Source organism: Phocoena sinus, chromosome 3 (genome assembly GCF_008692025.1).
Source record: "Phocoena sinus isolate mPhoSin1 chromosome 3, mPhoSin1.pri, whole genome shotgun sequence".
Classification (NCBI taxonomy): Eukaryota; Metazoa; Chordata; class Mammalia; order Artiodactyla; family Phocoenidae; genus Phocoena; species Phocoena sinus.
The window spans coordinates 149,998,909-150,025,414 of record NC_045765.1 but is presented as its reverse complement, the minus strand read 5'-3'; the positions used below and the strand labels follow the sequence as shown (position 1 = coordinate 150,025,414).

Here is a 26,506-nt window from a genome sequence, read left to right as displayed (position 1 = left end):
CTCTAATATTTACATTTATTAGAAAATATATATAACACCATTTATTTATAGTGATATGACAAATCATGTTGTTATTTCTCACAATGATAATTTATTATCAGAGATCATTTGGTTAGTGTTGGAAAAGACTGTAGAAAAACTAATCTTTGTTCCTGCTTACATTACTAAAACAACTGATCGTGAGATTCTATAGATAGAGCAGACATGGTATCTAGATCAATTGCATTAGTGAATCTAGCCAAGTACTACCAGAATAGGGATGTGACATAAATGAGGAGATCTATGTATGCAGAGGTTCATACTCACATATTGAGACTTGCTGGTAAAAGAGTGGGAGCATGTGGCACCGAAGTAGGTCTTGGAAAGAAGACTGGCTGGGCGTTTTTATGGTGTTTAGATGATTGCGCTGCGATGAAGGTCACACAGTTTGAATCTCTTGTCAGCACCAAAGAAGGGAGCAAGTCCCCTGCTTTCTTATTAGCTTGCCCAGATGTGAGCTAGAAGCGTAAGAAGGAAGGACAAGGCTTAAAATTTAATATCTGCAGTCAAACATCAAAATTTGGAGTTAGACAATTTATGACACCCTACTAGGCACATACGAAAATTCTAGACTCCTAGAATGAAAGCAGATGTGCAGGATTAACTACAGTTTTAGCACAGTAAGCTAGTTTTATCATTGAGGAAAGTTTTATACTAATGTAAGAAAGTAATTCCACCAGGTTCCCAACCACTAGCCAAGAGCCAGCTTGACAAGTAAGCCCCTTCTTAGGATCGAGTCTTGGGCCTGCAATGTTAACTCTTCTTTTTTAAAGTTAATTAACTTACTTATTTTTATTTATCTTTTTTATATGGAGCATAGTTGATTTATAATGTTGTGTTAGTTTCAGGTGTACAGCAAAGTGATTTAGCTATGCATATGCATATATCTCTTCTTTCGCATATCCTTTTCCCGTATAGGTTATTACAAAGTATTGAGTAGAGTTCCCTGCACTATACAGTAGGTCCTTGTTTATTATCTATTTTATATATGGTAGTGTGTATATGTTAATTCCAACCTCCTAATTAATCCCTCCCCTCCACCTTTCCCCTTTGGTAACCATAAGTTAGTTTTCTAAGTCTGTGAGTCTGTTTCTGTTTTGTAAATAAGTTTATTTGCATCGTGTTTTTTGATTCCACATATGAGTTATATCATATGATATTTGTCTTCTACTGTCTGATTTACTTTACTCAGTATGCTAATCTCTAGGTCCATCCACATTGCTGCAAGTGGCATTATTTTATTCTTTTTTTATGGCTGAGTAATATTTCATTGTATACATGTACCGCATCTTCTTTATCCATTCATCTCTTGATGGACACATAGGTTGCTTTCATGTTTTGACTACTGTAAATAGTGCTGCTATGAACACTGGGTGCATGTATCTTTTCTGCACACTATACACTGAAGTTCACATAGACTACTTCACCACTTTGAGATCACAAGATTTTGTAGCAAGGTTTTAGCAAAATTTGTTTCCCAATTTTGCACTTGCATAAGATACAGCTAATAGGCTGCCCTCTAGAAGAGTTGTTGCAACACAGGAAAAACAAAATCAATCCTCAAATAGAGTGTAGTATACAATATTTTGTCTATCTAAGTTCTGGGCATTTTTAGCTGCGTTATCAACTTGTTGAACATTTTCTACTGACCTGAGTTGTACAGTGTGAGTGCTGCGTCAGTTGATGAGGGTCTCCTAGGAACAACAGATCTCCTTTATTGCCAAGGCATGATGTCCTTGATAGTAACAATGAATGTGTAAATTAGAGAATTTCACCCTGCTTCCTTCTTTGCCCTGAGTGGTTGGTATCTGTAGTCATCTTCATGAATAATCTAATTCTTTTTCAAGTTCTCTGCCTGAAGAGCTACTATATATATTTATATAATATTGATTCCCATATTCTTTAGCTTATCTTTTTGATAAGAAATTACTTAATGAAGTTTTAGAGTAAACTACATACAATGTGAAAATAGAGTTTAGTTAACTTACACCTGTGTTGTCAGTAAGTATATCAGTATGCTTTCAAGGCTCTTAACACTCTACTATTTAAATGCTATAGTTTTAAAATTCAATTATCTTTTGATATGGGAGAATCAAGTTTTTCGTTGTTGTTGGAGCATAGTTACAATTCTTTTAATAAATAGGAGATTGAAAATATATGCAAGGTGTGGCACATTTATTAAAGTAATTATATTTTGAATACTTAACTACAAATTTTATACCTCCTGGCTGAGGAATAAAATTGAAATAGCAAACATGCTATAATGCAATTTACAATATAATTAGCTATCAGTAGCATTACATATTTCAAGTAACTCCATTATTAAAATGTTTATAATTTACATAATCAGACAAATAATTTAATGAGGTTCAGATAGAAGAGTTTTTTCCTATGTAAATAAAGGACTATTCACAAGTAGAAGTAATGTCTAAGTTTAACTACAGGGAATAGTTTAAGTGTCACAAACCAGAAGAGATGTTTAACCCAAATAAAGTAGAAAAATAAATTTTATCATTAAGGTATACTTTTTTTTTTTTACTATTATAAATGATTGTCAACAAAGGTAAAATGAAATGTTTTTATGGCTTTACAATTTGACCTTTAATGTATTTGATATTTATCATAAAATAATATAATACAGTTGACCCTTGAACAACGCTGGGGTTGGGGGTGCCAGCCCTCCTTGAATTTGAAAATCTGCTTATAACATTACAGTGGGCCCTCCATACCCTTATCTTCAGATTCAACCAACTGGGGAGTGTCGTACTGTAGTAAGTATTTAGTGAAAAACAAATGTGCTTATAAGTGGACTCAAGTAGTTCAAACCCATGTTGTTCAAGGGTCAACTGTATTTAACTTAGTAATTAGAAATACCTTTAAAAAGTTACTATACTTTTCCTTTGGGGAATTACCAAAAAAATCAAAAAATTTTAAATTATTTTGATACCTTCTCTACTTATGTGTTATGTGCTGTTATCAGTGCTAGAGTCCAGACATGTCTGGGAACTTTGAAAATAGAACATATAGGCTCAATAGAAGTCTTTTTGTAGAGGAGGAGTGGCCCCTCCTAGAAGAAAACTCATTCAAAGGGAAAATTAGACTAGACCTTAAGAACTAGATTCAGTAACTCTTCTGTTTCAAAAAGAGGAATTCTGATTACAGTCCAGTGTCTGCCACTGGATAATTTTTTCCTTTAATTTTCTGATAGTTTGAGGTCAGATAAGGGCTTATATAAAGTGTAAGAAAACATAAGTTATGTTGAGACTTCCTATCTCATTCCCTGGGAAACATTATAATAGTGGACTCTCAAGAAGGGTTCACTGTGAAGTGGTTTTTGAGGGCTCACGGCTATGATTACAGAAGAAAACAGAATTTCCATCCACAAAGGTAGTAAATAAGGGCTGTTGATTAGCTTGCTTTTTGTTCAAAGTGCAACTGAAATATTTCAAGACTCTCACAGAAGCAACTGTAAAGCTTTATAGGATCCTGAGGTTCTTGTGAGAAAGAGATGTCATAGATAAAGTGGACTAATGTTGTTTTGACTAATTTGATTTCGTCATTATTGTTTCTCGCAATGCTATTCTGTTATAGTTACAGGTATCAACTTTTTGTCAATTTAGAGTGCTGTTCAGTCAGTCCCTTCTTAGTGTAGCTATGCTTGATTGCAGAGCTGCTCTAGCACTGGGTAGAATTCAGGATATTTGTTGGACCACCTTTGTCCTTCCTTAAAATCTTTTAATAGGAAAAGAAATCAGATTAAAATCAAGGGATGCCTTAAATGAGAATGAAATCTAGAAGCTTTGTGTGTTTTACTTTTGACTTCTGGTCTTTTTGAGTCAACACACAGTACTTTGCACATCTTCCTCTAAATATTCTTATTTACACATTTATCTCCTAAGTTGTCATATTGAGCATGGATCTACAAACTATGGTCTACAGGTCAAACCTAGCACTTGGTCTATTTTCATATTACCATGGGCTAAGAATTGCTTTTACTTTTTTTTTATTGCTTTTACTTTTTTTTTAAGAGTTGTTTTTTAAAAAGAAAAGTTCATGCAACAGAGACTGTACATAGACCACAAAGCCTAAAATATGTACTTCTTGACTAATAACAACAACAAATATAGTCTATTCTGGATACAGAGAAATGCCTTCAATAGAACTTTCAGCAATGATGGAAATTCTCTAAATGGACACTTTTCAATATAGTATTACCCAATATATATCCAATAATTCCAATATGGTATTCACTAGCCACATGAGTAACTACTGAACACTTGAAATGTGGTTCGTGTTACTGAAGAACTGAATTTGTGGTTAGTGTTACTGAAGAACTGAATTTGTAATGTTATTTCGTTTTAAATAATTTACACTTAAACGCAAATGCCAAATGTCAGTACCATATTTTGCAGCAAAGATCGTAAGCTACTAGAAGGCAAAACCTATTGGATACTTTAATTCAATGCTTATTAAACTTCAACGTGCATATGAATCACCTGGAATCTTGGTAAAAGATTTTGATTTGGCAGATCTGAGTTGAGTCCTAAAATTCTGCATTACAAAGAATTTTCCAGGGTATGTTGCTGATGCTGGTGTTCACATCATAATCTGTCGGGGAAAGCAGAATACCTTGAGTCTAGTAAGTAACAAATTGTAGAATAAGTGATTTTGAAAATACTGTTACCAGGGATTCCTGTGAAGGAATCAGAAAATGATGGTAAGTGACATAATCATACACTTACACTCAAGTCTGTGTGTAACACTCACTGCTGAGCCATCTTTCATCCCAGCATTTGCTTCCTAAAGTTAAGAAATCTGAGAGTGGACTGGACCTCAAAGATATTTTCTAGGAATAATTCTGTGTGTGTGTGAGTCTGCTTGTGTTTGTACATGTGTGTGACAATGGTGTAGCCATTTGCTGATTGGGTGCTATTTTATATAATTCAACAATCATGATACACTGTGTTGTAAGCCATGAGTTCTAAGACAAATTAATATAACCTGGATTTATAAGAATTAGGGATATTTAAAGTAATGAAGACTTACATTAGAGATGGCAGTTAAGAACATGGATTTTAGAGCCAAATTGCTTGGATTCCAACCCAGGTTCTGCCATTACCAAGCTTTGTAACTTTGGTCATTTCATGAAAGTTCTCTGTGGCTCCAGCATCTTCCTTTAAAAGGGGAAGAATAGCAGTATACAGTCACATAAGCTTTCTTATGAGGATTAAATGAGTTAATACAGGTAAAATGTTAAGGTTTATTCTAGTCAATATTTCTCAGTTATTATTGGGCAATAAACATTGATATGTTACCTAAGTATGTAAAATTATCTGAACAAAGTGATAAGAGTAAGAGCTGTTGAAATGTGAGAATCAGTGTTTAGCAGTACAAGCAATATGTCTGTATCTGTGATCCAAATGTGTTAATATAATATCAAATAGCATTGGAAAGACAGTATAAAGTATAATAGTATTAAATAGGATTATAATTTTATTTCAACTTATAGAATAAAATGACTTAAAACTATCTTATATTAGTTTTTAATGACTACAGAATTTAAAAATGTATTTTCTGCCATGTTCTGATACTTAGCTTCATGGATGACAATTTTAGGAATATAGCTATTTTCTTTTCTCACACCATACTTCGAAGCATAGTATAGATAATTACACACTTAGAAGCCAGGAGCCATGAGTGTATCAAAAATATTTTATTACAAACTTGGAGAATTAAAGTTCCAAATTATAATTACAAAAAAAATTACAGATAGTGACAAGGGAGACCTTTTTCTTCAGTGTAGAACACAAGGTTAGAGGTTGCATCTGAATACATTTTCTTTCTACTCTTTTTCCTTCTTTTCTCTTTTTCTTTTCTTCCTTCCTCCCTTCCTTCTTTTTTTCCTTCTCAGCAAATGTATTTAAAAATAAAAACAAACAAACAAAAAGAATTTATGAAAAATAAAATCAGAGGATGCCTAATGGATACAAACTGGGATACTAAGAAAGAGGTGGGGTTTCCCTGGTGGCGCAGTGGTTGAGAGTCCGCCTGCCAATGCAGGGGACACGGGTTCGTGCCCCGGTCCGGGAAGATCCCACATGCTGCGGAGCGGCTAGGCCCGTGAGCCATGGCCACTGAGCCTGCGTGTCCGGAGCCTGTGCTCTGCAACGGGAGAGGCCACAACAGTGAGAGGCCCGCGTAACACACACACACACAAAAAACAACCCAAAATAACTTTTGTGAAAACTGAATGCTCAAATTTGTACAAAGTGCCTAGGAGAGTACAAATGATTTTTGTTGTGAGAAAATTGTTGCCCCCCAATTTATGTTCTTTAATGGTCTCTAATGAAGAAAAAAGTATAAGGCTTATTTTATGTGACTTCAAAATTAAGGATAAACTTCTTTGGGTGGAAATTTTAAGAAGAAAACTTTGGGTTTAGGTGTAAAAGAACATTTCCTGAAGTTATATACAGACCAAAGATGCATGAACCTCATTGAGAAGTAGCTATTTCTATGTTTAGAAGTTTTGAAACAGAGACTGGATAGCAACTCCTCAGTGGTGAAGTTTAAAGTCTCAAGGAGTACATACAAAGAGCTCTTCTAATTCTGCTGTTCAGTAAGTCTATGTGGAATTGACTGGCTCTACCTTAACATTTAAAATGGATTCCATGAAAATAAATATTCACTCAAAGCAAAGCCACATTGCCTCTTAAAAGATACTGGGTAAGTTCAGGAGAAAAAAAAGCAATTATATAAATTGCCAGAAAGATCTGTGCATAACAGCTTGTCCAGATAACCTGAATATATTGCTTATCAGATAATGGCAAATAAAGATTGTATCTCTCCCCCACTTATGGCAGAATACAAATAAAATTATGCTCCACCTCCCCAGAGAGAAAGACAAACAGAGAAAGAGACAGAGTAACAGAGAGAGGGAGAGAGAAAGCATTCTGCATTAACAAGGTGGTGATTGGTGACTTTTTTAGTGTCTCTTGTATAATTAAACATGCTCTGGAGTCTCAGTGATCAGCTGGAAACTAATTTTGAAAAGCAGCTCTTCTGGAGTGTTTTTTGTTTTGTTTTGTTTTTTGAAAGACTAAATTGTTTCAAGCACATTACGAGTTTGGAAAGTCAAATAATATAATAACAATTAGAAAAAGAGGTGTTATTTAGTTAAGGTAAGGTAATGCCATTTAATGAAAACAGTCTAGAGTACCCAGGACCATTTGTAGTAAAATTTTCACACATAAGAGCAAACTTCTATTACTCCCTTGATTCTTTCTCCTTCAAATTTGTTTTATAATTATATGGGAACAATAGAATGAAAAAGACTCCTTCCTCAATAACTGTAGAAGTGGACGTCTTTGTGTAGAACAAAATGCTTGAAAATAGGAGAAGAATATATTTGGTGCTCAGGGCTTTCAAAAGACAACGTACAGTCGTATGGAGAGATTGAACTTTAACTTATGCAGCCAGCTCCCATAACAAACAGTAAACACTTATTAAATAATTCTTTGTACAAGATATTTTGAGTAGCACTCAGGGGAATATAAATAATATAGCACAACATTTCCTGCTGATATGTTTACAGTAAAATTGAAAATGACAAAGTAATCAGACCTGCTATGATAGGCATATTGTTTATATTAAAGCCTATCAAATCTCATAGGTCAAATATTATTGTTCCTATATTATAAATATGAAAACTGAGGTTTAGAAATGTTGTCATTTATCCAGACCTTCAATTAATAAATGCTAGAATTTGTTCTCAAACTTAGATATGTCTTACTCTAAACTCAGAATATTTAGCCGTTGGACAGATTCAAAGTGGAGAAAGTGATGAGTGCTAAATGAATGCTGTGAACAGTACTGAATATATAAAAGACATAACTCTGATTTTGGATGAGCTAGAAAGTTTTCATGTAGAATAGAAAGCAGCATTTTCTCTATGAAAAATGATAGTTATTTAGGTAAGCCTAGAAGAAGGAATAGGGTAGATTTTTAGGAATTTGTAACATTTACTGAAACATAAATATACATTAAAATAATTATCTGCCAATTCAGTGATAACATTGTTGAACATGAAAACTGGTTGGGAAATATTAAACCTTTTTTCAACTCTCAGACAACACAGTAAAAATAGCTTCCATCTCTATGTCCAACAAAACCACCTAACTCCCTTAAACATAGAAATAAAATATCTTTAATTTGCCTTTCTCATTCTAGTCTTTAGTCTACCTGGAAATTATTTTACGTATGTCACAAGGTAGGATTACAAATTTGTTTTCCCACATCATGATGGTGATTATTTAGTAATGCTGAAGGTAATTATAATAATCATGGACAATAACCCAACATGTTACGTTTGCTAGTTGTCAGTTATCTTAATACATTACATATATTAATTTAATTAATCTCCACAAGAACCCTCTGAAGGAAGCATATAATTAGTGTCCCTGCTTTACAGAGGAGGGAACTGAGACACCTAGACATTAACTGCTCAAGATTACAAACCTGGTAGGTGCACTTCTGAGATTTGGTTGTATACATCTGGCTCCAGGTTTGCGTCCTTAATGACTATAATCCAACCTCTTTTAGTTAGATAACCAATCACCTAGCACCATTTATTTTAAACATCTATCCTTTGTTCACTGATCTGCAGTTCAATCTCAATTAAATATTGTGTTTATATAATATGGATCTATTTCTGAGCTCTCTTTTCTGTTCCATTTATATATTTTCCTGTTGTTTCACTGATGTAATTCTGTCTTAATTACCGAAGCTTTGCAATAAACCCTGTGGTGAAGAAAAATCCACCAACTCTGTGGATTTTCTTTAATAGTACCTTGACTGTTTGTTTTCCCAAATACGTTTTAGAAAAACTTTGTTAGGTAACATCAACAAAGGAAAAAAAATTTAATGGCATTTTAATTTATATATTCTTGAATCTATAGCCCAATTTGGAGATAATTGACATCTTTTCACTTTTAGGTCTTCTAATCTATAAACATAGGATATCTGTTCATCCATTTGGTCTTGTTAGATCATGATTTGCTCACTGTCTTTTAAAATAATTTATGAAATTATTAAGGAGAACTACTCCAAAGATGATGTGTCTTTATTTATAGTAAACATTTAGGAGAACTGTCTTTTGGACTAAAAATGTGATGTGATCTTTGTTTTCAGATCCATGTTAGGATTTGCTTCTGATTACAACTTTTCAGGGAAATCTTCACTCCACAGACCTCCTGCTCTACAATGAGCAACTTTTATTTCAATCTTAAGATGAAAATTAGACTTGATTCTTACTTTCACAGAAATTATAACCCTGTGGAATTGTAGTTTTATAAAAAAATGTGGTCTTGAATTCAACTTTAGCAGGTGTTGAGACTGTGTCCTCATCCCTTGGTGTACATTGAGTCCTGGAGAACCAAAGCTTGTCAGGTTCATCATTTTTGTAGAAATGTAGCCAGAACAAAATTGTCTCTGATACTGGGTTCCCACCTTCATTTATATATTTTGTCTCTTTAATGATTTTAGTAATATTTTGATAAATTGTTTAAATACTCCTAACTGCTGCTTTTTTAGTTGTTTTCTGGATACTTAGCCACTTATTTTAATATAAACAAGACTCAATTTTATTTATTTAAAGTTATTACTACCAGCTCTTCTTGAATATCTTATTATAATTTTTCCTAACTTTTGTCAGTCATGTGCTTATGAGATCATTTATGTTTATATAAAATATACATATTCTACTACTTGTACTTTCTAGTGACATCCTTAAATCTTTATAAATTACTGATATTACTGTTTAATATGAAAGGTGTGAGGAAATCAGAATGATATAAGATGACTATGGATATGAGCTAATTTTTAACAATAGAAAAAACACATATGGTATGTACTATACATAAAAAGGAAGCCTAAAAACAGAAACATACAAAATATTCATTCAATGATCTTGTATGAATTGAGAAGCACTGTCTGAAATCTTTGTTGTTAAAATAAACAAACAGTCAAAGGGGAGTCTCATGCTTTTAATAATTTTAAGGCCAAATATCAGCTGAATTATCCACATATAAACTTTAAATATGATAGATTTACATACAGGTTCATAATTAGAGACCAAGCCACTTAGTCTCTTAAAATTTAGAGAGATTGTGGAGATTATAGAGTTGACAGAAAATATTCTGAGTTGCAGAAATGTATGCAAAGCTACAGATCTTTCAAATATGGTGCTGAAGATCTTAATAAAAATATATTTTTTGCCAGCTGTTTACAGATTTTCTAAATTACAGCAAACGCGTTGTAAAAAACCATGTGCCAGATGGAGAAAGGCTCATATTTCCTAAAGTGTTAATGAAGTTTAGTTATAGCAAGTTAGATACAGGAAAAAAAATATTAGTATAAGACATAATGATTTTGTCAAGCCAGCAGCTGCCACAATGAACTACTCAAGTGCCCATATTTGGGCATGTTTCCCATATTAGTTACCACATTTATCATATAATGAAATACTGAAAAATGTTGACTTTTGATGCAAGCCAGGCTTAATGTATGTCACTTATTTATAAAAAACAATTTTAATATAATGTGATATTGTATAACAACAATAATTCTAGAATGCATGAATGGTTTCATGGACTAATTTTTATTCATGTTCATGACAGAGTCACCATTTGAAAATAGTTAAAGGATTGATATGGATGAGCATACACAAAGAATTTTATTCATTTGGGTAATTTCAGTGTATTGTTAAATGTGTTTATGTTAATATCTCAAACGTTGGAGACACCAGATAAGTTTTTTATTACACGAAAGTAGAAAATTGGCCATTGATAATATTGATACATCCAGAAACTCAAATTTATTCTCATTTTAATGTTATAAAAGTTGTCTTCACAAATACAGTACCAACTTGTCTCAGTAATCAGTAGGCAGAAATATCTTCCTGAGACATGAAATGGTCTCCAGTAACATTGTAATAGATTGTAATATTTTTTCATAAACATTGGCATGTACAGTTATTAGCTTTAGCTTTGAAAACATAAAGAAAATAAAAGATATTTACATTGAATTTAGTAGAAAAGTTGTATTAATGGTAGCCCATATAGAAATTTGTTAAGCTTTGTCAATAATGTTTGTTAATACAAATGAAAAACTGTTTTACCTGTTCACTTAAAATGGTGCAAAACTAGTTTATTAAAACTAGTGGATATAGTGTGGTTAGAAAAACTGGTCAGAAATGGTTAGAAACTGTATCTGATTGAGAGTAAACAAGATAATGAGGCCTAAACTAAAATGATATGAAAAATATAATATTGCTTTCCCAAACCAAATACAACAGAATGTTTAAAGTATTACTCATGTTAAGTGATCTATTTTTTTTTCATTAGCACATAAAATTGATGAGTGGAGGGCATTCTGTAAATAGAGAAAAAAATCATTGACTACTAACAGTATGAGCATAAGGATGTTCTTGAGCTTGAATGTCGAGAAAGTCAGATTTATAAATCTTATCATTTATTTAATACAGTTGTAAATATGTTAATTCAGACGAATTTGTTAGTCTTTATGTCTATTTTTATTAAATGTAATATGTGTTAATATTTATTATGAAAATTATAATGGTTTTTTATTGAAAATCAGATTAGACCAGATAAACTATAAAGACTTTTTTTACCTTTTAAATATATGTTTATTTGAATATGGCAACCTTTTTAACTCCACATATTGTACCAACCTAATAGATTAGTTTTCTAAGGATAGGAGTGTACTAAGATGAGCAGTGATGCTGCCAAAGCTCTACCAGAATATGTTGTTTGAAATATGTGATATCTAAATGTACTACACTTTCCCTCCTCAAGTACTGAGGGAAAGGATGTTATCCAAATTGGCTCCTTTATGCTGTTTTAGTTAGGTATGCTATAAGGAAACTTTAGAATTATTTATTCCCCTGTAATGCTTCATGAATATACATCAGCAGTGACCACTTGTGGTACTGATCATGTATGTGAACAGGTAGATGAAATATCTTTGGGCTCTACATTAAATCGCTCTTAGAAGTTACCTACCCTCATACTTAAAAGGGGTTAAATAGCTCTCCCTACAGTCAGTTACTAGAGACTCCCAACAAGCATCATGGCTCAGGGTGGAGAACCAACATTTAATCTGGAAGACAGCTGCATTGTGACCTGACAGCTGCATTTCACTGAAGAAGGAAAATATATATCCTCTAAATTAGCAGAATTAAAAGTCATACTTTTGGGGCTTCCCTGGTGGCGCAGGGGTTGAGAGTCCGCCTGCCGATGCAGGGGACACGGGTTCGTGCCCTGGTCCGGGAAGATCCCACATGCCGCGGAGCGGCTGGACCCATGAGCCATGGCCGCTGAGCCTGCGTGTCCGGAGCCTGTGCTCCACAACGGGAGACGCCACAACAGTGAGAGGCCCGCATACCACACAAAAAAAAAAGTCGTACTTTTTTTTCATCAGAAAAACTATATAACAACAACAATGGTAAGGTATAGATTTATACAGCTTCTTAGACAGTAGTTAACAAACTGGATATATAGTCAGAAAGACTGGCCTTAGACAACTAGGGAATGGAAGGAACTCTACTCTGGGCACTGATACAGAGATGGCATTTGGAAGTGGGACAAATGGATATTTATCAAAACAAAACCCTTACAAATTCAGTAGCAGCCAGGAACAAACCAGTGATTGCCTTTATTCAGTACCTAGAAGTAGTCTCTTAACTACATTAGATGAGCAGTCATAGAGACACCCAAGCAATGCAGAGAGAGGAAAAAGGAATATCCCTTTCTCAACCTCACCATCAGGCATAAGCTCTGTCTCCTTTCTCATTGCTCTCTATAGGACAATTTCTGAACTATCAAAAATTACTCACCAAGGGCATAAGCTGAAGCTATATTCTTCACAAACATAATTTTTAAAGTCTTCTAATTAAGACTGTGTTTGTTTTAAAAGGCATATTTTTAGATTTTCTAATTTTGAGTAAAAATAATTTACATTTCAATTGGAAGGAAATATGCTAAATGTTCTGAGACCAGTGTTACTACTACTACTGTTATCAACCCTCCCGAGTTGGTCCCTGACAAGGGTCCTTCTGCCCAGTGTTGCTTGTGTCAATAGAACGAGACTGAGTTGGATTCAGAAGCAAAGGAAAGTTTTAGGAAAGCTTTATTCTTCCATCAGAGCATGGAGACATGCGAGCTCTCACTCTAGAGTTGACACTGTCCCCTCAGGTGACGGGCGGGGCTGCGTTCTAGGGCTCTGTCATAGGGAAGGGAAGTGGACAGTGTTCCTGCCTGGTGGGCGCAGGTGTGCTGCTCAGGCTCCAGAGAGCAGTGCCTGGTGCAGCGACTCTGCACACAGCCCGCCTCCACCATCTTGAGCTGAGTGTCGTGGACAGCGCTTCTGCCCACCGTAGGGAGTTGAGGTGTCGACGCAGCCTTTTCACACTGGGAACTCTGGTCTGAGGTGCCGGGGCCAAGGCCTCTGCACACGACAGCCTATGAGCACATGAGACTAGACTAAGCACAAAGGAAAAGGAAAAGGTTAGACATTATTTTATTACCCACTTTAATTTTTATTTCCCAGTAATTGTTAATGAGCTTTGCCAGTGACATCAGTACTATCACTACTATTCCTGTTTAGTTCCCATTTATTAAATATTTGAAGTGAGTCAGATATTGCTTAACTTCAGCTGAATTCTCTTCAGATAAATTTTAGAGTTTTCTGAGAGAGTATTATTAATATCAACACGGTAATTTAATTGACTTTCCCCGAGGCACACAGCTGAATAAGTATTTGCACCCAGGCAGGCCACCTTCAGGGAATGCATTTTATTTTTTTATTGTTTATTTTTATTTATTTTTTTATACAGCAGGTTCTTATTAGTTATCCACTTTATATATATTAGGGTATACTTGTCAATCCAAATCTCCCAATTCTTCACACCAGCCCACCCCCCGCCACTTTCCCCGTTGGTGTCCATACATTTGTTCTCTACATCTGTGTCTCAATTTCTGCCCTGCAAACCGGTTCATCTGTACCATTTTTCTAGGTTGAACATATATGTGTTAATATACGATATTTGTTTTTCACTTTCTGACTTACTTCACTCTGTATGACAGTCTCTAGATCCATCCATGTCTCTACAAATGACTTAATTTCGTTCCTTTTATGGCTGAGTAATATTCCATTGTATATATGTGCCACATCTTCTTTATCCTTTCGTCTGTCAATAGGCATTTAGGTTGCTTCCATGTCCTGGCTATTGTAAATAGTGCTGCAAAGAACATTGGGTGCATGTGTCTTTTTGAATTATGATTTTCTCTGGGTATGTGCCCAGTAGTGGGATTGCTGGGTCATATGGTAATTCTATTTTTAGTTTTCTAAGGAACCTCCATACTGTTCTCCAGGGTGGCTGTATCAATTTACATTCCCACCAGAGGTGCACGAGGGACCCCTTTTCTCCACACCCTCTCCAGCATTTGTTATTTGTAGATTTTCTAATGATGCCCATTCTAACTGGTGTGAGGTGATAACTCATTGTAGTTTTGATTTGCATTTCTCTAATAATTAGTGATGTTGAGCAGCTTTTCATGTGCTTCTTGGTCATCTGTATGTCTTCTTTGGAAAAATGTCTATTTAGGTCTTCTGCCCATTTTTGGATAGGGTTGTTTGTTTTTTTAATATTGAGCTGCATGATCTATTTATATATTTCGGAGATTAATCCTTTGTCCGTTGATGCGTTTGAAAATATTTTCTCTCTTTCTGAGGGTTGTCTTTTCATCTTGTTTATAGTTTCCTTTGCTGTGCAAGAGCTTTTAAGTTTCATTAGGTCCCATTTGTTTATTTTTGTTTTTATTTCCATTTCTCTAGGAGTGGATCAAAAAAGATCTTGCTGTGATTTATGTCAAAAAGTGTTCTTCCTAAGTTTTCCTCTAAGAGTTTTATAGTGTCCAGTCTTACATTTAGGTCTCTAATCCATCTTGAGTTTATTTTTGTGTATGGTGTTAGGGAGTGTTCTAATTTCATTCTTTTACATGTAGCTGTCCAGTTTTTCCAGCAACACTTATTGAAGAGACTGTCTTTTCCCCATTGTATATCCTTGCCTCCTTTGTCATAGATTAGTTGACTATAGGTGTGTGGGTTAATCTCTGGGCTTTCTATCCTTTTCCATTGATCTATATTTCTGTTTTTGTGCCAGTACAATATTGTCTTGATTACTGTAGCTTTGTAGTATAGTCTGAAGACAGAGAGTCTGATTCCTCCAGCTCCAGTTTTTTCCCTCAAGACTGCTTTGGCTGTTTGGGGTCTTTTGTGTCTCCATACAAATTTTAAGATTTTTTGTTCTAGCTCTGTAAAAAATGCCATTGGTAATTTGTTAGGGATTGCATTGAATCTGTACATTGCTTTGGGTAGTATAGTCATTTTCACAATGTTGATTCTTCCAACCCAAGAGCATGGGGTATCTCTCCATCTGTTTGTATCATCTTTAATTTCTTTCATCAGTGTCTTATAGTTTTCTGTATACAGGTGTTTTGTCTCCCTAGGTAGGTTTATTCCTAAGTATTTTATTCTCTTTGTTGCAATGGTAAATGGGAATGTTTCTTTAATTTCTTCTCCAGATTTTTCATCATTAGTGCATAGGAATGCAAGAGATTTCTGTGCATTAATTTTGTATCCTGCAACTTTACCAAATTCATTGATTACCTCTAGTAGTTTTCTGGTGGCATCTTTAAGATTCTCTATGTATAGTATCACATCATCTGCAAACAGTGACAGTTTTACTTCTTTTCCAATTTGTATTCCTTTTATTTCTTTTCCTTCTCTGATTGCTGTTGCTAGGACTTCCAAAACTATGTTGAATAATAGTGGCAGGAGTGGACATCCTTGTCTTGTTCCTGATCTTAGAGGAAATGGTTTCAGTTTTTCACCATTGAGAACGATGTTTGCTGTGGGTTTGTCATATATGGCCTTTATTATGTTGAGGAAATTTCCCTCAATGCCTACTTTCTGCAGGGTTTTTACCATAAATGGGTGTTGAATTTTGTCAAAAGCTTTTTCTGCATGTATTGAGATGATCATATGATTTTTTCTTCTTTAATTTGTTAATATGGTGTATCCCATTGATTGATTTGCATATATTGAAGATCCTTGCATCCCTGAAATAAATCCCACTTGATCATGGTGTATGATCCTTTTAATGTGTTGTTTGATTCTGTTTGCTAGTATTTTGTTGAGGATTTTTGCATGTATATTCATCAGTGATATTGGTTTGTAATTTTCTTTTTTTGTTTTTTTTTTTATAGTATCTTTGTATGGTTTTGGTTTCAGGGTGATGGTGGACTCATAGAATGAGTTTGGGAGTGTTCCTTCATCTGCAGTTTATGGAAGAGTTTGACAAGGATGGGTGTTAGCTCTTCTCTGAATGTTTGATAGAATTCACCTGTGAAGCCATCTGGTTCTGGTCTTTTGTTTGTGGGAAGATTTTTAATCACAGTTTCAATTTCATTACTTGTGATTGGTCTGTTCATATTTTCCATTTCTTCCTTGTTCAGTCTTGGGAGGTTATATCTTGCTAAGAATTTGTCCTTTTCTTCCAGCTTGTCCATTTTATTGGCTTAGAGTTGCTTGTAGTACTCTCTTAGGTTGCTTTGCATTTCTGTGGTGTCTGTTGTAACTTCTCCTTTTTCATTTCTAATTTTATTGATTTGAGTCCTCTCCCTCTTTTTCTTGAGGAGTTTGGCTAACGGTTTACCAATTTTGTTTATCTTCTCAAAGAACCAGCTTTTAGTTTTATTGATCTTTGCTTTTGTTTTCTTTGTTTCTATTTAATTTATTTCTGCTCTGATTTTCATGATTTCTTTCCTTCTATTAACTTTGGATTTTGTTTTTTCTTCTTTCTCTAGTTCCGTTAGGTGTAAGGTTAGATTGTTTATTTGAGATTTTTGTTGTTTCTTGAGGTAGGGTTGTATTGCTATAAAGTTCCCTCTTGGAACTGCTTTTGCTGCATCCCATAGATTTTGAATCATCTTGTTTTCATTGTCATTTGTCTGTAGGTATTTTTTGATTTCCTCTTTGTTTTCTTCAGTGATCTCTTGGTTATTTAGTAATGTATTGTTTAGCCTCCATGTGTTTGTGTTTTTTTATATTTTTTCCCTGTAATTGCTTTCTAATCTCATAGTGTTGTTATCAGAAGAGATGCTGGATATGATTTCAATTTTCTTAAATTTACTGAGGTTTGATTTGTGATCCAAGAAGTGATCTATCCTGGAGAATGTTCCATGTGCACTTGAGAGGAAAGTGTAATCTGCTGTTTTCAGATAGAGTGTCCTATAAATATCAGTTAAATATATCTGGTCTATTGTGTCATTTAAGACTTGTGTTTCCTTATTAATTTTATGTTTGGATGATCTGTCCATTGGTGTAAGTGAGGTGTTAAACTCCCCCACTATTATTGTGTTACTGTTGATTTCCTCTTTTATAGCTGTTAACATAAGCCTTATGTATTGAGGTGCTCCTATGTTGGGTGCATATATATTTATAATTGTTATATCTTCTTCCTGGATTCATCCCTTGATCATTATGTAGTGTTCTTCTTTGTGTCTTGTAATATTCTTTATTTTAAAGTCTATTTTATCTGATATGAATATTGCTACTCCAGCTTTCTTTTGATTTCCATTTGCATGGAATATCTTTTTCCATCCCCTTACTTTCAGTCTGTACGTGTCCCTAAGTCTGAAGTGGGTATCTTGTAGACAGCATATATATGGTTCTTGTTTTTGTATCCATTCAGTGAACCTGTGTCTTTTGGTTGGAGCATTTAATCCATTCACGTTTAAGGTAATTATCTATATGTATGTTCCTATCACATTTTCTTAATTGTTTTGGGTTTGCTTTTGTAGTTCCTTTTCTTCTGTTGTGTTTCCCACTTAGAGAAGTTCCTTTACATTTGTTGTAGAGCTGGTTTGCTGGTGCTGAATTCTCTTAGCTTTTGCTTGTCTGTGAAGCTTTTGATTTCTCCATCGAATCTGAATGAGATCCTTGCCAGGTAGAGTAATCTTGGCTGTAGGTTCTTCCCTTTCATCACTTTAAATATATCATACCACTCCCTTCTGGCTTGTAGAGTTTCTGCTCAGAAATCAGCTGTTAACCTTATGGGAGTTCCCTTGTATGTTATTTGTTGTTTTTCCCTTGCTGCTTTCAATAATTTTTCTTTGTCTTTAATTTTTTTCCAATTTGATTACTATGTGTTATGGCGTGTTTCTCCTTGAGTTTTTCCTGTATGGGACTCTCTGTGCTTCCTGGACTTGGGTGGCTATTTCCTTTCCCATGTTAGGGAAGTTTTCTACTATAATCTCTTCAAATATTTTCTCAGGTCCTTTCTCTCTCTCTTCTCCTCTGGGACCCCTATAATGCAAATGTTGTTGCATTTAATGTTGTCCCAGTGGTCTCTTAGGCTGTCTTCATTTCTTTTCCTTCTTTTTCTTTATTCTGTTCTGTGGCAGTGAATTCCACCATTCTGTCTTCAAGGTCACTTATCCATTCTTCTGCATCAGCTCTTCTGCTATTGATTCCTTCTAGTGTATTTTCATTTCAGTTATTGTATTGTTCATCTCCTTTGGTTTTTTTTTAATTCTTCTAGGTCTTTGTTAAACATTTCTTGCATCTTCTCGATCTTTGCCTCTATTCTTTGTCCGAGGTCCTGGATCATCTTCACTATCATTATTCTGAATTCTTTTTCTGGAAGGTTGCCTATCTCCACTTCATTTGGTTGTTTTTCTTTGGTTTTATCTTGTTCCTTCATCTGGTACATAGCACTCTGCCTTTTCATCTTGTCTCTTTCTGTGAATGTGGTTTTTGTTCCACAGGCTGCAGAATTGTATTTCTTCTTTCTTCTGCTGTCTGCCCTCTGGTGGATGATTCTAAGAGTCTTGTGCACGTTTCCTGATGGGAGGGACTCAGGGAATGCATTTTAAAACACTTTGTTACATTGGTTTGCACAGTATCTGAACATAATTTGTTTGTGTCTGGGTTACAGATAATACAACCTTATACATTCATGTAAGCTCCTCAAGTATCTAAGGAGTGATTTTATTCCTATTTTGTTCTGTAGACATAGGTAGAAATCATTCTCTGGAATTTGCTGGCCTGTGTGGTCATTCCTGAGTACATCTCTTCTACCAACAAGAAACATAGTCTTAATTAATGGTTAAGAATACATTTCAAACCATCACTGTTTCAGATACCTGCTATGATATGGAACTCTGGGGGAAACTATCTTATTTTTTTTTCTTTTCCCATATGCTAAAATATATCTGAAAATATTTCAAGAGGTCAATTCTTGCTTTGCCAAAAGAGAACATTAGGGCCAACTCTTCTGTAATGTTTAGATAGCTTACTATCTGAGAACACTGATTTTGTTTCTCAGGTTTTATAGAAGAAACTTGCCTGCACTACAGAAATAGTCTTTAACTCATTTTTGATTATGATTAAGCATTTGTCTAATAATGAATTTTGTTGGACTTTTTCCCCAGTTCCTGGGAAGTCACCTCTAAACTCTTGGATCTTCCTTAGCGACAGAAGTGTCATTGTTATTCATGGTGGGTTCTGACTACACTTGATGGTTTATACTGAGGTGGCTTAGGGTGGGCCCCTAGATAATTTGTGTGAAAGAGATGACTCAGGATAGAGGCTGGCCATGGACCAACTATGCGAGGATTAGCATTTAAAGCAACATGATATCCAGATTACCCTGGAGGTCTAGTGGTTAAGACTCCATGCTTCCAATGTAGAGTGTGCAGGTTTGATCCCTGGTCAAGGAAGTAAGATCCCACAAGCCACGTGGTACAGCCATAAAATAAAATAAATAAAATAAAATAGTTAAATATATTTTAAAAGCTATTTCAAAATTAAAATACATTAAAAAAAATAAAAATAACATGATATAAACCAGCCCTCTGGAGAGATGAGTGAAGCTGGAAATTGAGTTCAATAACATGACCAATGATCCAACCAAGCATCCTTATAGAATGAAACCCCAGGAATTCCCTGGTGGTCCAGTGGTTAGGACTCCATGCATTCATTGTTGAGGGCCCATATTCAGTCCCTGGTCTGGGAACTAAGATCCCAAGCTGCGTGGCATGGCCAGAAGAAAGAAAGAATGAAACCTCAACCAAAACTTTTAGATACTAAAACTCGGGTGACCTTTCTTGGTTAGCAACTCTCTCTGTGCAGTATCATACATATACTGGGAGGTTGATGCTTCCTGATTCCACAGGCAGAGGACAACAGAGGATTTGTGCTTGGAATCCTCCTAGAGTTTGCTCTATGTGTCTCTCTCTTTGGCTGGTTCTGATTTGTACCTATTTGCTATAATCAAACTGTAATCATAAGCATAGCTCTTTCTGAGTTCTTTGGGTTATTCTGGTAAATTATCAAATATGAAGCAGTGTTGAGAACCCTCAAATTTATAACAAGCTGGTCAGAAGTGAGGGTGGCCTGGGGACCCCAAAACTTGTGGCTAGACTGCAATGAGGGCAGTCTTCTGGAGGACCACTCCCTTAACCTAGAAATTCTGGCCTAACTCTGATTAGTTGGAGTAATCAGAGCAAAGTATTTAAATATATGATTTTACTTTCAATTTAAAACTATACCAATAAAATATTGTGAGATATTTAAGGATATTCAAATATAGTATAATACGAGTTTATGTGTAGTGTTTAAATATTACAATTATATTAACATCATAGACAAAAATGTGTATATTAGGTTCTAATATTTCCAAGTGTTGAAGCCTAAGTGTTTTTGCAGCAATTTATCTTTAATTTAAAATTAATTTAATTTGCTTCATTTAAAATTGTGATCTTCATAATACCTGGAAGCGTAAATCTCCTAGAAGTAAATATAAGTGGTAACCTTCTTGATATCAATATTGATGATGATTTCTTGGATTTAACACCAAAAGCAAAGGCAACAAAAGCAAAAATAAACAAATGGGACTACATCAAACTAAAAAGCTTCTGTACAGCAAAGGAAACCATCAACAAAATGAAAAGGCAATCTACTGAATGGGAGAAAATATTTGCAAATCATGTATCTGATAAAGGGTTAATATTTAAAACATGTAAAGAACTCACACAATTCAATAGCAAAAATACAAACAATCCAATTAATTAGTGTGAAGGTTCCTCAAAAAACAAGAAGTAGAAGTACTATATAAGCCAGAAATTTCATTTTTGATTATTTATCCAAATAAAATGGAAACACTAACTCAAAAAGATATATGCACCCCAATGTTCATTGCAGTATTATTGGATATGGAAATAACTTAAGCATCCATTGATGGATAAATAGGTAAGGAAATTGTGAGATATTTATATATGAACAGTATTCACCCATAGAAAGGAAGGAAATCTTGACATCTGCAATGACATGGATGGACTTTGAGGGCATTATGCTAAGTGAAATAAGTCAGACAGAGAAGGACAAATGTAATCTCATTTATGCATGGAATTAAAAAAAAAAAAAAACCCCACGAGCCCATAGGTATAGAGAACAGATGGATGGTCTCCAGATTCAGGGGTAAGGGGTGGGTAAATGGGTGAAGCAGCTCAAAAGGCACAATCTTCCAGTTATAAAATAAATATGTCATGGGATTGTAATGTACTGCCTGGTGACTATAGTTAATAATACTGTATTGCATATTTGAAAGTTGCTAAGAGTAGATCTTAAAAGTTTTCACCACAAGAAAAGAATCTGTAATGTATGGTGATGATGTTAATTAGACTTACTGTGGTAATCACTTCACAATATATACAAATATTTAATCAGTTTTATGACTGAAACTAAAATAATGTTATATGTCAATTATACCTCAATTTAAAAAAAGAGACCTTTGAAAACCGTTTAAGAACAGAAGTAAAGAATACTCTAGCTTCAGGTTGTTGGGTGCTCCCCTTATTTCTTCCGTTTAAAATCTTGAAATAACTGACAGAAGTTATTTAAAAATAATAATAATAAAATTGCAGAACTAGAACAAAACATTTCACAATTTGTATGGAAACACAAAAGACACTGAATAGCCAAAGCAATCTTGAGAAAGATAAACGGACTAGAGGAATCAGGCTTCCTGACTTCAGACTATACTACAAAGCTATAGTAATCAAGACAGTATGGTACTGGCACAAAAACAGAAATACAGATCAATGGAACAGGATAGAAAGCCCAGAGAGAAACCCACGCACCTATGGTCATCTTATTTTTGATAATGGATGCAAGAATATACAATGGAGAAAAGACAGTCTCTTCAATAAATGTTGCTGGGAAAACTGGACAGCTACATGTAAAAGAATTGTATTAGAATACTCCCTTACACCATACACAAAAATAAACTCAAAGTGGATTAAAGACCTAAATGTAAGGCCAGACACCATAAAACCCTTAGAGGAAAACATAGGCAGAACATTCTATGACATAAATCACAGCAAGGTCCTTTTTGACCCACTTCCTAGAGAAATGGAAATAAAAACAAAAATAAACAAATGGGACCTAATGAAACTTAAAAGCTTTTGCACAGCAAAGGAAACCATAAACAAGACCAAAAGACAACCCTCAGAATGGGAGAAAATATTTGCAAATGAAGCAACTGACAAAGGACTATCCTCCAAAATTTACAAGCAGCTCATGCAGCTCAATATCAAAAAAACAAAAACCCAATCCAAAAATGGGCAGAAGACCTAAATAGACATTTCTCCAAAGAAGATATACAGATTGCCAACAAACGCATGAAAGGATGCTCAACATCACTAATCATTAGAGAAATGGAAATCAAAACTTCAATGAGGTATCACCTCACACGAGTCAGAATGGCCATCATCAAAAAATCTACAAACAATAAATGCCGGAGAGGGTGTGGAGAAAAGGGAACACTCTTGCACTGTTGGTGGGAATGTATATTGATACAGCCACTATGGAGAACAGTATAGAGGTAACTTAAAAAACTAAAATTAGAACTGCCATATGACCCAGCAATCCTGCTACTGGGCATATACCCTGAGAAAACCATAATTCAAAAAGAGTCATGTACCACAATATTCATTGCAGCTCTATTAACAATAGACAGGACATGGAAGCAACCTAAGTGTCCATTGACAGATGAATGGATAAAGAAGATGTGGCACATATATACTATGGAATATTACTCAGCCATAAAAAGAAATGAAATTGAGTTATTTGTAGTGAGGTGAATGGACCTAGAGTCTGTCATACACAGTGAAGTAAGACTGTCATACAGAGTGAAGAAGTAAGTCAGAAAGAGAAAAACAAATACAGTATGCTAACACATATATATGGAATCTTAAAAAAAAAAAGATTCTTAAAAAGCTAGGGTCAGGACAGGAATAAAGACGCAGACGTAGAGAATGGACTTGAGGACATGGGGAGGGAAGAAGGGTAAGCTGGGATGAAGTCAGAGAGTGGCACTGACATATATACACTACCAAATGTAAAATAGGTAGCTAGTGGGAAGCAGCCGCATAGCACAGGGAGATCAGCTCAGCTCAGTACTTTGTGACCACCTCAAGGGGTGGTATGGGGAGGGTGGGAGAGAAGGAGACACAAGAGGGAGGAGATATGGGGATATATGTGTATGTATAGCTGATTCACTTTGTTATAAAGCCGGAGCTAACACACCATTGTAAAGCAATTATACTCCAATAAAGATGTTAAAAAATAATAGTAGTAATAATAAATTTAAGTGTTTCTAGGGGAGATGGCAGAAGAACTAGAAGCAGCTTTCACCTACCTGCTCTGGTGGAATGACACCTGCATCCATGGATGGGACAAAGGAGGGCATACAGGATTCATGGGGAGAACCAGAGACTTGAACAACCATTTATGTAAAGAAATCTGGAAGTGCCTATGCTACCACTAAATCCTGTGAAAAGGCTTTGCAAACAACAGCAAAATGAAGTGATAAAGTACCTTTGAATAGGAGAGAAAAGCTGCTAAATATGCAAAGGAGTTGGTCAGCCCTTGTCTGTGTCCCAGGTTCCAAGAAGAGTGGGATCATGTTGAAATAATATATAGCATATTGGGACAGAAGGCATTTGGCCTCCGTGAACTCTGTGCCAGCAGAGTGGCAGAAATCCTTTTGAATAAAGTGCACAAAATGGAAGAAGTGAAGAATTTGAATTTTTATGCATTTTTTTAGCATCATGACTTTGCAGCAAATTTTGTCCTCATGGATGCAGAGAAAGGAGGCAGTCTTATGGGTGGAGACTTCTGAGATTGCAGCCAAGCATGTGTGTTGGACAATGGAAAACCACCCACAGAACAACCCTTTCATATGTATGCACTTGTCTCAACTTTGTCAGTTTGCTGCTGCAAGAATTCAGGTTTCTGGGGAACAAAGTGCTGAAGCTGACTCAGAAAACTGACAATGTTGAGACTAGCTGTGCTCTGAGAGCCATTTTTCATTACGTGGACTCACTGACCTGACAGAAGAGTCAAGCCTCTTGGCAGCTGCGCTCCTCAGCACTTCCTACTGCCAACCTGCCACCTTTTTTTTTTAAAGCAGCAGCCTCAAGAGGCTATTTATTTATTTATGTATTTGCTTTTTTGGCTGCACCTTGCAGCATGTGGGATCTTAGTTCCCTGACCAGCGATTGAATCCATGCTCCCTGCAATGGAAGCACGGAGTCTTAATCACTGGTCCACCAGGGAAGTCCCCCACCTGCCTTCTTCTCCCCTACCTCCCAGTCAGCACTCAGGTTTACGTTGGGACCTCCTCACAAAAGTGGTGTTAGTCTCCATATGAGCAGCATTTTTAAGATAAATTCTGAGGATCTAATGTATAGCACGGTAACTATAGTTGATAAAACTATATTGTATAATTGAAGTTTGTTGAAAGTAGAACTTAAGTATTCTCACCAAAAAAAAAAAGAAAGGCTAATATGTTAAGTAATGAATCTGTTAATTAACTCGATTGTGGGAATCCTTTCACAATGTATACATATATCAAAGCACCTTGTGTACTTTAAATGTATTATTATTTTATTTGTCAGTCATACCTCAGTAAAGCTGAAAAAACAGTCAAAAAAAGAAACATACTGTGCATAAGAGAGGACTAGAGGAATGTTCCTTGATACACCCATCCTTGAAGGTTTACAGCACAGTTTGGCTCTATCTGCCTATTATAATCCTTAAGATGGATTTCGAAGCACAGGGAAATGGTTTTGACCATTTCCCTTCACTTTAACTCTTCAAAATAAACAGAAAAGAACAGTACACTTTTGTGAAACTCCCACCCTATCCTAGTCTGTCAGCTGGCTAGACAGCCACTAATGTGATTTTATGCTTGATTTTACTGTTGAGGTGTTAAGAGGGCTCACGGGGTGGCCTGCCACCCTTGTCCCTTCTAACCTCAGTGTGGGGAGAGGGGAGACCTACCCAAGGGATTTGTAGAGTTCTCTGTGTGATGGCTCTTGGGTTGAGCATTAGCTTCATCTGTGCAGCACTACAGCCTCACTGTGGAGCGAGGCTTTATCGCATGTGACCTGGAGACCAGAGGGTTGGGAGAAGTTCTGGAGGTAGGAACAAAATACAGGCCCAGGCTTTCTTACCTCTGTATACCTGTTGACATTAAGTGAGCAGTGGACCAGACTGGGGCAAAGGTCATGTTTAGACCAGTGAAGCTCAGTTCCCACCATGTCTCACTGGGTGGACAACTTCCACACTGCCCTCTCTGTCTCCAATGTTCTCCCTGCCGTGATGGGGCATCCCCATGGTGCAGGAGTCCTTTATTGCTCTCCCTGCTAATGTCCTGGTTTCCTCTAGGTGGGGCAGTTCTCCACCTTCTCTGGGGAAGAATTGGGTGGGAGGTTCTATAGACCAGCCTGGCTGCTCTCAGTGTGAGCCAGTTAAAAGCAAACGCAAGAAAACAAACCAAAAACAAAAACATAAAACATTTGGCACACCAGGACAGACGGATCCTGGGGTAGCCTCCTGTGAACTTTGGAATTTAACATGTTTATCTCTTCCTTGGGTGTGGACATGTGAAATATTCCAGATGTCTGTTTTATTCAAATCCTTGGTTGGTTTGGTTTGCAGTTAACTGACAGAACTGTCTCTATGAATAGAGTTATGTGTACCCCAAGGAAGGAGGGGTTGGGAGTGGCAAAATATAGACTTTCATGGTGATTAGACTTATCGTGGTGATCATTTTGAAATGTATAGAAATATCAAGTCAGTATGTTGTGTAACAGGACCTAACGTGGTATTGTAGTTCAATTATACTTCAAAGACAAAGAAACAATCACAAAGAAAAAGAGATCAGATTTGTGATTACGAGGGGGGGGAGGATTGGATGAAGGCAGTCAAAAGGTGCAAACTTCCAGTTATAAGATAAATAAGTACTAGAGATGTAGTGTAC

General features: G+C 35.6%; 1 pseudogene; it reads left to right on the top strand.

The window, feature by feature from the left end:
• The first annotated feature begins 411 nt into the window (after positions 1-411).
• Positions 412-25,989, top strand: LOC116751126 (annotated as a pseudogene).
• The last annotated feature ends 517 nt before the right edge of the window (positions 25,990-26,506 follow it).